Raw genomic sequence first — 11,065 nt, 5'->3', positions numbered from 1 at the left:
GGCAGGACTAATGTGATATTTGCTGTCGAAGGTTTCCTAGGAAACATGCTACTTAGAGCACTCAGCCCTCCCTGCCACCCTTCCCGCATCCTCCAGCTTCCCGCGCTCCCACAGGTTTTGCAGGGGGCAGGGATGTCCCCTCTGACCTCCGGACACCCTTGGCACAGGCCTCCCCTCTCCCCAGCTGAGCGCAGAGGAGCTGTGGAGATTCTGAAGCTCACCCACCTAATTGCCCTTTTTTCTCTGGTTTATCTCTTTTTTTGTTTTTCCCCAGCATGCTGCAGTAGGAGAAGTGAGAGAAACGAAGCTACATCCTGCAAGAGATGTAGAGGAGATGGAGGGGAGGAAGTTTGAGCCTTCTCAGTGAAGTTAAGCTTTCCGGCCGTGGGGGAACTGGTGGAGAAAGGTTAGGAAAAGCAGCAGATAACTTACAACTTAACTTGCCGCATATTTTGCCAGCAGTTTGCATTATGGTAGCTGCTGTGGTACATAACTCATAAACGTTTTTCAGCAGAATGGAGTTCCCCAGTTCCTTCCCATAATTTCACCTGATAGGTGCTGTCCTTGACATCAGCCCCAAAAAATGATTCCTGCCATCCAGGCCAAACTTTTCAGCTTGGGCATTTGGAGCAGCAGGAGAGTTCCCATTGAGGAGGGGATGAATGGAGTCGGTTCACACATGTTAACCAAATGCAAATCCTCCGATGGAAACTCATGGTCAGCTTTTTCCACTGCTATTTTCAGAACTTCCACAAAAGACCGTGCTGTGATTATATGTATTCATGATATGTATATCATGTATTCAGCTCAAACAATATTTGAATGATGCATTTAGAATTCTTCCTAAAAAAGGACCATGCTTCTGTAAACTGCATCATATTTGTAAAAAGAGAGGAAAAAAAACTAGCTTGCTTTTCCTTTCTTCCTCTCTTTCTTTTTAATATATCATTTCATAAGGCTGTAAGAATTGGTGTTAATACCATATTACACACAGACACACTTCTACATAATCATATGCATTTGCCAGAATTCCATACATAAACAACCCTATGGAATCCCGAGTATTCATTGTTAAGTTTATCTCCATATTTTTCAAAGCAAAGCAGCTCTGGGTGTCAAACAGTTGCTTTTTTCACTCTCATTCACTGGGCTTTGTGGAAAATTTAGCCAAACAAACAATGCATTGGGTTTTGAAGGTTGGCTGGATTTTTTTTTAGTTTGTTTTCATTTTTTGGGTTTGTTTTGCCATTATTGGGAGTTTTTTTGGTGTTTTTGTCTTTATTTTTGATTTTGGTGGTGGTTGGTGGGATTTTTTTTGTACTTTTTTAATATATTTGTTTTTTATATGTGGCCATTTATAACTGCCTCTTTTCCCTCTTGTCTCCTCCACTGATAAAACACCATTTTTATGACTCTGTCATCAAGTGTCCTTCACATTGCCAATATTGATTTTCTCAACCCCTGGAAGGCCCAGAATGTCACCTCCATGAGGCTCCCTGAAGCCACTGGTTTGGAAAACAGGAGCACTCAGGTTGCTGTTGCCAGACACTGGTTTCCCACGTGGTGGAAAGGAGACAAGTAGCCCCAAGTCACTGGGCTGATTCATCTCCTTCCGTGGTGCCATCCCCTTCACCTCCCTGCATGTCTGTGTAGTGAAGCTGTGTGGCCAACATGCCCCATGTGCCTTGTCTTAGTGATCAAAGTGCAGGAGGTGGAAAAGAAATTCCATTCTGGATCATTTAGCTCTACCTTCAGTTTCTGGTAACATCCCAAAGAATGGGGTGGCTTTGAGGCTGGCATTTCAGCTTGCCTTCAGGGTCAGGAAAGCAACACCTACTGAGCCCTGCAAAGCCAGTGGGGCCTCACCTGTAAATGAGGGCAGAACTGGGGTCTTTGTGGCCAGAGAAGGAAAATCAGTAACACTCTTCTTTTTCTGTTCCAGTCCAGAAAAGATCCTCCAGCTGTGAAGTCTGATGTCAGTCAGCTTCGGAGAAACAACACTAGCAAGTCTCAGGTCTGTACCAATCTCTGAGATCAGCATTTCTCTCTATAGAGTCACATTTTCCTTGCATGGAATCATGATATGCAACTCAGCCTCTGCCTGTGAGACACCATCATGAAGCCACATTGCTCATAGAAGGCAGAACTTTTCTGTGTTATGACAGGCTGCCCAACGTGTGAGATTCTGGTGGTCACCCACACTGTTGTTTCCAGAGCACTCTCAGAATGTCAGTCCTTGTGACACCACGTGTAACGTGTGTCAGGGGCTATCGCTAAACCCCACTGCCAGCTGAGGGAGCGAGGAAAGGGGATACAAAACCACAGCTTGAGTTATTGTTGGAGACAGGACTGGAACTCGGTATTTCCTGGGCAGATTACTGCCCTTCGCTTCTCCCTCGGCTGGTATAATTAGCAGTGTCCTGGATCTCTCTTATTCCCATGCAAGCACACATCTGAATGCATTTTTCTTTGAAATTGTCTGTCTTGGGGTCATTTGTGTTGTGCACTTCAGGCTGTTGATGATCTGTTGTCTGCAGTGAAATGCTCGCTGGTACACTGTAAATCATGAAGAGATGCAAAGGCATCCATTTGTTACTACTGATTGAATCTCGGTGGATTTCTGGAATGGGCTCCCTGTAAAACTTTGGGAGCCAAGTCTCAAAAATTCCCAATCCTTTGTGGCTCTTTAATTTTTTTGTTCTTGGCTGCTAGCCATGCAGACGGATGTCTTACATCCTTGAGATGAACTTAGTGCAGTCCTCATTGACCTAGCAAGCCATTTTTTCCCTGATGACAAGCTGGGATCACATTTTGTAATGACTGCTGCAAGATTGTCTTGTTAGGGAAAGGGCTAAGGTGGGATCATCTTTAATGACAATGAAAGCACCTCATAAAACCTGATTCTTCGGTTTTACAGGCATGGCTGTAAGAATTTTAGCCAATGCAGACTTAGTAAATCAGTCAGTCAAAAATTATATCAGTTGAAGTATAATGTTCATGGCAGTCCAAAAACCTGAACATGTAGGTGATTTGGAGGGCATTTTGTTAACTCTTTAATTGGTCGTTTGAGTGCTGGAGGCAGTAGCTAATTGCCTGTAGGTCAGAGTAGTCCTAGAGCTTAGGTAAATGTGTATTGTCATATGTCACATTTTCATATGGCTCCTTTGCACAGGTTGGTAAAAATGATTACTGCATAATTAAAATTAAGACAAGGTGGGAAAAGTGATTCAATTAAACCCCTGAAGCCATTGCACAAATTATCTGAAGTACCAAAAACTAATGAATAGTTAAAACTAGTTTTATCTTTTTACTCTTCATTCCTGAATCCTGAGGGTATCAAAATGGCTGAAGTCTCTCTCAGAGTTCTCAGAGGTGAGTTTTTGGGTGGGCAGTGCGAGTATGAGTCAGCACAGAGGAATCCAGGCCTTTTAAAATACCAGCACACAGAAACTTTGTTACCTACTTGTTTGGAATTGAAAATAACCAGACCTTAAGCACAAGAGACCTTTTGGTTTCTCCACCAGCCCAGAATTATTTTGAAAACATCTGCAATATTTCAATCTGCATGCAGCAGGTATTATATACCAGGGAGGGTGATGACAGTAAAAATAAATGAGATATGTTGTAACCAAAACATCCCAAGTTTTACATCATACATTTCACAAGCCTAGCAAGCATCCTGTGCTTTGACTTGAAGGCTGAGGGCATGTGGTAGTTTTACAGATGTCTATTAGTATTAACAAATATGTTCCATTATTAGACAGTGTGCCACTGCCCCAACCTCCCAGTGCAAGAGGTGAGTTAATATGGCTTATAAAATATAAGAGTGCTGCAGGCACAAACTGTGGAAATCAGAGCCCTGGCTAAGCAGGAGGTCTCATTACGTTTTGTGGGACAACTTACTAGAGGCCTGAACATGAGCATTAAAGCTGCCTCCCAGCTAAGGCTTTTTATGGTTCCTGTCCTTTCCCAGAGCCATACAGCTCTAGGAGGTTTAGAGCAGCAAGGTCTGAACCTTTGGATACTGGCAGTGTGCTAATTCTGACCATTTAAAAAGAGAGAATTGAGATGGGTATGTGTGCACTGTCCCTTTGCTTTTTAACAGAATTGTTGGAGCCTACAGTAGCAGAGCACTGAGGAGCTGTGCTCTTGTTGCTTTTTGGGTTTGTCTTTAGTTTTTTTCCTTGCATGGCTCTGTGGTGGTAGCTGTAAACCCCCATTTCTTGGAAACAAGAGTGTTTCTTGGCCAGGTTTCCCACGACTGTGAGTGTCTGCACAGAGAAGATCCAGTGTGTTGAAAGTGTATAAAACAGTGCGTCTTTCAAGGAAGTAAAAAAGCCTGGTGGCTCTTCATTAGAATGGATACTGCCCTGCAAGATTTGTAAAACATGCCCTGGCAGGGACTGTCACCAGCCATCCAAGTGGAGGTGTCTGTCGGCATTTCCCGAAGAGGGATGGTGTGGATGCATACATGAGGAGCACAGTGCCTTTTTGTGCTTCCATCGCTTTGGAAGGGATTCTCACCCTGCATTTGAAACAGTTAAAAACCTTCTTCTGATGCTTATCCAAACTTAATCAGAAACCTTAAATAGGAACTAATTTACTGTCACAGGTAGCATGTTCATCTTAGTACTAGCTTTATCAAACCAAAAAAAATCCCTGCTGAGGACCAGGGTGATTCAGGGAATAGTAGGTTATGAAAACATGATGATGTCAACTCACTAGGTGAGTCTTTCATTAATGTGTAAAGCTTCTATGGGCAGAAAAAATAAACCTTCCTAAAGATTTCTGTGGATCAAACCCCAAGAGATGAGGAGTGCAGAGAAAAAGAAGAAAACTGAAGCGCAGGAGGTGTTCAAATCACGTGAGCTCTCTGCTTTCACATACTTCCTGATGGAAAAGCAAACAGCCAGACATTGTCAGGAGTGTCCTAAAAAGTCAAAATGTGAGTGGACAAGTTGCAGTCTCCCCCCCAAACATTTTTTTCAGTCTTTTTTGAAGTGTGTTCAGCCTAGACTGCTGGTAATCAGAGACAAAATTTCCACTGCCTGTGATTCAAGAAAAACACTGCTTATGTCATTAAACAGAGTGCTTTTCTGTAGCCTTTTCTGTATGGTCTTGGCTTGAGACCACCCAAATGCCAGGTGAAGTAGTGCCTGGGACAAGCTGAGCTTTTCCTTCCACTCCAAGGCATAAGCAGCAGGCTGCAGCTGATTTCATAAATGCAGACTGATAATTTAGGAAGCTATCAACAAAAACCAGGTTCTGGGATGAGCTGTTGTGGAGTGCACCAAGAGAGTGCTGAAATTCCTGACCTGCGTATAGGAATGTGGAAATGACCCAAGAGTGTTTGGGATGCCTTTGTGAATTTTGTGTATGTGTATAGTATAGTATTATGTTTGTAGAGATGTATATAGCAATACCATGCAGGACTAATATGAGACATAAAAGTTGTTAAAAGACATTATGTGACACATTCACAATTTTTCCTTTGGGTACAGAGAGTGAGTCAAGGTCATGGCACCAAATTCATCTTTCAAAAGTGCCTCATTTCACTGACTATGGAAGGCTTGGACCACTGCCCTGTATTTACTATAAAAATACGCATTTTAAGCTATTAAAAAAAGCCCCAACAGTATTTTGATCTGTTAATATAGACCTTTTAAAAGAAAAAATGCAAGCTTTTGCCACCAGCCAGGTCCATTCCCATGTCATACCCTGCAAATAAAAAGTGTATGAAAAAAGTTTAAAGTTGGATTGAGGAATGCAGCCAGGGTTGCTGGTTCAGGAGCCAGGAGCACAACCCCTGCCTGCTGGGCTTTGTGGAGAAGACCTACACTATCAAAGCTCTGGAAGGTAAAGGAATGCATTAGGGCTTTGAAGAAATTCTTTTAAAAGCCTCTGGAATTACAAAGACGGTGAGAAACGCTTTCCACAGACTTTCTGGAAATGCCCTGTGAGTCACTGGGTTCCCCTGGGAGCTGAAGGAGGCAGCAGGAGGCTGGTAATGGCCTATTAAATTTGCTAGGATGTGCTTTGGTGGTGGGACCACGGTGTTTCCATGTGTTTGCATGAGTGAACAGCAGAAGGATGTGCACACTGTGCTTCCTTTGGGGTGCATTTTCCATGGTTTTAATACAGGAGACAAACTCATTTCCAGTGAGTCTGGGGTCCCACCATCCTCGTGTTCTCAGGGAGCACACCCCTCGTTCACAATAGTTCCATGTGCGAGGACCAAAGCCTTAGACTGCTTGAGGCAAGAGTTCTTGGGTCAGCCCAAACAAAGGGCAGGGGTATGAGATATTCCTTTGGCAGTGGGGTTGCCCAGGGATACATCTGGAAGGGAAGGTCTGCTCTGCCATGGGTAGAGCTATTTCAGTGGTGTTACAGCCTTTCCAAGAGGATAATGTTCTTAGGGTGCTCCCACCTTCTCCTGGCTTATACACAAGGGCTGAAAACCCTGCTGGGTGCCCAGAAAGGGACAAAGTCAATAATGACCAGTGTGCAAAGAAAGATTAGACATGAATAGAATTGGATTGATTGCCTTAGACAACTTTATGGCTTTGATTTCCTTCCTAGAGTTTTTTTGTGGATCCTTTTTTAGTAGAATAAATCACAGAGATGGCACTATGCAAGTATGTCAGAGTATTTTTGGTGGCTCACAATTACCCTTGATAACCCAAAGGATGGAGGTTGGCATATGCCATGGGTGGAGTCAGGGATATTGTGCATCTTTTTATCTGTGGACGTGTGACAGATTTCTTCAGTCAGATGCAGGCCAGGCTGAATTTAGCCACCTTGGCCTGGATATTATCCATGTGGCTAAAATTGCCAGATCATTTACCCTGGAAATTATTGCAGTGGTGCACTGCCAAATGCACAGTTGTATTGTTCCTTTGCTTCATGCTGTTGGGTGTTAAATGTACCTCTGAGCCTTAAGCAAGCCTTGATTGAGTGTTTTTGTTTACAAGAAATTCTAGAGGGGGAGAGGAATCTTTCAGTGTTCTTTCAGGATCTACCAAAACCTTTGTCATTTACTTGTAGCTTAGATAGTTATGACTTAAAGTGTGAGAAGGAAGTAAAAGGGCTTATGTAAGAGTTCAGATGATGGATCACTTGAATTTATAGTGGGAAATCTGTGTTAGTGAAGGCTGGAGCAGGAGCCGGAATATTTTAGGATTTTCTACACACAACAAGAGATCAATGACTAACCCAAGTTTGTGAGCCATAAAATGAACAGGCTGTTTAGACCTTAGGTAGGTGGTGACAGTAAATCTCCTGATGATGTGGAGATGAAAGTTCTCGTGTCCCTATCTACAACAGCTGTTTGTGTGGAAATGTGTACAGAGACATTCTGCTGTGCCAAAAACCCCTGTCTTGTGCCATCAGAACGCTGAGACCATCCAGGCTGGGAATCGGCGCGATTCCCTTTTTAAAACATGAACGTGTTCAGGGGTCTCTGAATAGCAGCTATTGAAGGGCACCACATCTTCTGGGGAGTGTCAAGATCTGCATGCTTGAGAGGCATCCCAGGCTAGGGAGGAGATGTCTCTTTTCCAATTAGCTCTTGTCTGAGGAATAGAACTATAAGAACAAGCCCTCCATTAGGAAAATGACCGTAAATGACAAATTCTCCACTGTTGTTCCCAAAACAGAGAGATTCATTCTGTTAGGGTCACCCATTCTGCAACAGAACTTTTATGATTTCATGAGGAGATGGTCTTATGTCTCCATGGGGAAAGGTTCATCTCTCCATGCAGTCCTCCTTTTGGGTAGGATGAGGAAAGCAATTGCCAGGATGGAAGAATAGCAGCTCTGCTGGAGGAAGCCAGCTGGCAGCCCTCTCTGGGAACCAGCACTGCCCGCCAGGGAGAGGCTCTGTTCTCCTCCTTCAATCCACACATTTCACTCTGCACTTGCAAGGCAAAGGTGGGCATCATACAAATCTGCATTTCAGTCTATAAAACCTCAACACAGAGAAATTATGTCCTTTCTTGTTTGTTTTACAGAAGAGAACAGAGGCTTGCTACCATCAAGAGACACTTTTTTTTTTTTTTCCCCCTCTTTTTTTGGCTTCCAGTGCCATTTTTTCCTCTGTGGAAAGAGGAGACATTCTGGCTCTAGTTGCATCTGTTTTCACTATTTCCAAGAAGAAAACTTCCATTTTCCAACTGAACTTAAGGTCCAAGGACCAACTCAGTTTCCTTCAATAATTTCTGAATCTTTCTCACGTGACCATCTCTTGTCATGATGAGCATGAGAAGGAAACCATGAAGGGCAGTCCAGCTTTCCAAAGCAAAATCTTAAGGCTTGTTCCTAAAATTCTCACAAATTTGGGTCAGGGTTTATTGCCAGGTTGAATCACAGACATGCATGGCTCTAGATGCTTTGTTCTGTGCTGCCTGCTTCTGAACCTTGAAAGTCTCTCTGTTAAGAGCTTGCAAACCACAGTAAGCCCACTGCTGTCTTGCATGGATTCAGCCTTGACTCATGGGAATAGACAGTCAAGGTGCACGTCCCAGGTCCGTTTGAAATGCTGAAAATGTTTCCTGAAATACAGTATTTCTTTTCACCTTTTTTTTTCCATTTCCTAAAACAACAGCACTTTATAGCCTCCTTTTCTCCCCCATCTGGCACTTGCCTCCTTCCTCTTTCTCTGCAGCCCACAAATGTTTGCTGCTCTGGGAGCCACTGCGCTGGGCCCTGGCTGCTGTTGGATAAACAGGTGCTAATCTTGGAGATCAGGGGAGCAGTGGTTTTCCTCGGAGCTCTGCGGTGAGGTCCCCTCTGGCAGCGAGGCCCCACTCCCCATCTTCCCCTTCCACGCCTTCTCCTGCCTCCCTGCACCCAGAGGGGTCCCTGCTGAGCAGTGATCGTCAGATTCAGTTACAAATGGAAAATGTGATGGATCAGATGGATTAGACAGAAGATGGATTGATTTTTCTTTTTTACTTGAGTAACTTGAATTTTTAATAGTAACTTGAATTTTTAATAATTGTAAGAATTTTAATTTTTTTTTTTTCTTCATCTTAACAGGCTAAAGGTAAATATCTGCAGTTTTAGCAATAACGCTTTGTTCTGACTGGACACTTGTTACTTTTTATTTATGGAATGAAATACTGTACACACCCTTCCAGCCCAAATATGAGTGTTCTTTCTAAAGTTTTCTTTCTAGGAATGAACATCCTCATAACAGTAATGGCTGAGCTGTTTGCAGTAGACAAACACAAAAGGGCTGTAAATGCAGCCAGAGATCAAAATCAAAAGAAAGATTCTGAAAAATGTTTGGTACTGTTTGCTCACCTTTGGAATATACATCCTGTTCCTCTTCTTAAAATATTTTATTTTATTTTTTTTTAGTATAGCTGGGTGAACTGGTATTTCTTCTGCTCAAGCTGTCTCTAAACTTATATTTCCAACAGTGGCAGAAGATTATGAGACGATACTTATAGAAATGACATTATATCATTCTTTAAAATACCCATCCTGAAAGGCAAAATCTGGAGAAATTATAGGACTAAGAGGCCTCCTTTGAGAGGCAGAAACTATTTTAACTTGTTATTTTTAGAGCTCTGCAAATCACATATTTTTCTCTTCACTGGAAATTCAAAAAAAAAAAAAAAAAAAAAAAAAAAAAAAAAAAAAAAAGGAAATTGTAATAAGTTTAAAAAAAAGAATCTTTCACAATTTTTTCTATAAAATGGAAAGTTGAAATATGTAATTTGTGGGCAAATGAGATGCTTCCCTTTAATTTCACCATTTTTATTTTAGTTCCTTTCCTCAGATGATAAAAATTAGGCACAGAATGGTCTGTTTTGAACTTGACTGCTGATGTGGACGGGGTGGGGGTTCTTGGCAAGGACACCTGTCCTGGAGCATGAACAGTGGCATGGACACAGGGACAGCTGTCTCCTTAGCTGAATGTTCCTGTGGGTCTGTGGACCTTGCATCCACCTCCACCATGCAGCACAGAGATTAAAAAAAGACTGGATACGGAATGTTTCCCAGGAATAATGCTGATACCTCCCGTCATTGCTGGCATTATCCTTGAACGAGCCTTGTATATCACTTTCCAGGGATGGGAAGTGCTGTGTGGCGAGCCCCACCATACCCTGGGAGGGGCTGGATCACCTGGCTATGGAGCATCCATACCTAAGGAGTATCCCTAGGGATGAGGGATGCTCCCTCCCATCCTTCCTGGTGCTCTGCCTGCTGGCATGGGGTGAGCCATGGGAACAGCTGTTGTGAGGAGATGGGGCTGGAACTGGAGCAAACCGCTCTGAAACCTTCTGGCATTAAGGAGGGCTGAGCACTGAATTTGTTTTAATGGAGGGATCTTGAAGAGGCGCCTGACTGTTTGACAATCAGCCACTAAAATCTGATGCAGTAGGAAGAGGTGGGTGCAAAAAAAGGGGAGTAGGAGCAAAACAGCAGCAGCAAGAGCAAGCTTAGGGCAATAAATGAAGATATTTCAATTTAAAAGCAGAGGTTCATGAGATCTGGGGAGGGTTGGATGATTGATGTGATATTCTGTGAGATGAATTATGGGGTTTGAGTGTCTTAGGAGCAACCAGGTGACTGGATCTCTACAGGATCTCACACGGGGGAGATCACACTCATGATCTCACACTCAGGGGGCAGTGTCAGAGAGCACCTTCACTTGCCAGACACTCTGCTCATAAGCACATCTCCCAGAATATCCAGTCTTGAGCCCTTTCCAGCTTGGGAAAGGACCGCTTCAGTATTCATAGTGGATAAAGAACAGTAATGCTTCCATTTCCTTTCTCGTTCTTCTTTTTTAATGAGAAAAGATCTCAGTAGAGGAAACTTGTTTTTCAGAGATCTCATTTCCAAAACTTTTTCCTCTGAGTGATTCAGCCTGCAGTTTTAGAGCTTGTTTAATTACATTTTTAAACTTCCCTCCTTTAATTACTCCTATTTTTTTTATTAACACCTAAATATGCTACTATTTGGGGCACAAACAGACAGAGATTACAATTAACAGAATAATTACACTCTTTTTGTCAGTGTAACCTCATGGTACAGAAAGTATTACAAATCCATT

At 42.9% G+C, this 11,065-nt stretch overlaps 1 long non-coding RNA gene across 1 annotated transcript in view; it reads left to right on the top strand.

Moving 5' to 3' along the window:
• The first annotated feature begins 302 nt into the window (after window positions 1-302).
• The window catches only part of LOC134547454 (uncharacterized), a 61,668-nt gene continuing 50,905 nt past the window's right edge, over window positions 303-11,065 (top strand). Inside the window, exons 1-2 of the long non-coding RNA XR_010079477.1 lie at window positions 303-406; window positions 1,943-2,014. This is a non-coding gene — a long non-coding RNA (uncharacterized LOC134547454). The remainder of the gene's footprint in view (window positions 407-1,942; window positions 2,015-11,065) is intronic.

Source organism: Prinia subflava, chromosome 2 (genome assembly GCF_021018805.1).
Source record: "Prinia subflava isolate CZ2003 ecotype Zambia chromosome 2, Cam_Psub_1.2, whole genome shotgun sequence".
In the NCBI taxonomy this organism is placed as follows: domain Eukaryota; kingdom Metazoa; phylum Chordata; class Aves; order Passeriformes; family Cisticolidae; genus Prinia; species Prinia subflava.
The sequence above is the reverse complement of the archived record's forward strand: the minus strand, read 5'-3'. Positions and strand labels throughout refer to the sequence as shown.